This window comes from Chrysochloris asiatica, unplaced genomic scaffold (genome assembly GCF_000296735.1).
Source record: "Chrysochloris asiatica unplaced genomic scaffold, ChrAsi1.0 scaffold00257, whole genome shotgun sequence".
Taxonomy (NCBI): domain Eukaryota; kingdom Metazoa; phylum Chordata; class Mammalia; order Afrosoricida; family Chrysochloridae; genus Chrysochloris; species Chrysochloris asiatica.
In genome coordinates, this window is record NW_006408775.1 from 3,620,494 (window position 1) to 3,620,798 (window position 305).

Below are 305 nucleotides of genomic sequence, written 5' to 3' on the forward strand. Positions count from 1 at the left end.
CGGTACGGACTCCATGGCAGATAACAACAACAACAAGCTAAAGAGGGCAAGCGAGATTCTCTTACCAAATAGCCAGACTATTTCAGCTGCCAATGCCATCCAGTCCAAGCCACTAGGAGCACATCTCTACTTTATTGTGTTAATTATTCATTACAACAAGAAGGAACACTTTCAATAAGGAACACTAGGATCTCTCAGGAGAAGGGTTTTAGAAAAGTCTTACAAGATTTGAGCATTAACTGCTTTGGGTGATGATTTGAGGAATAACAGCTTTGATCTGGATTGTTGTTGTTATTAAGTGCCAT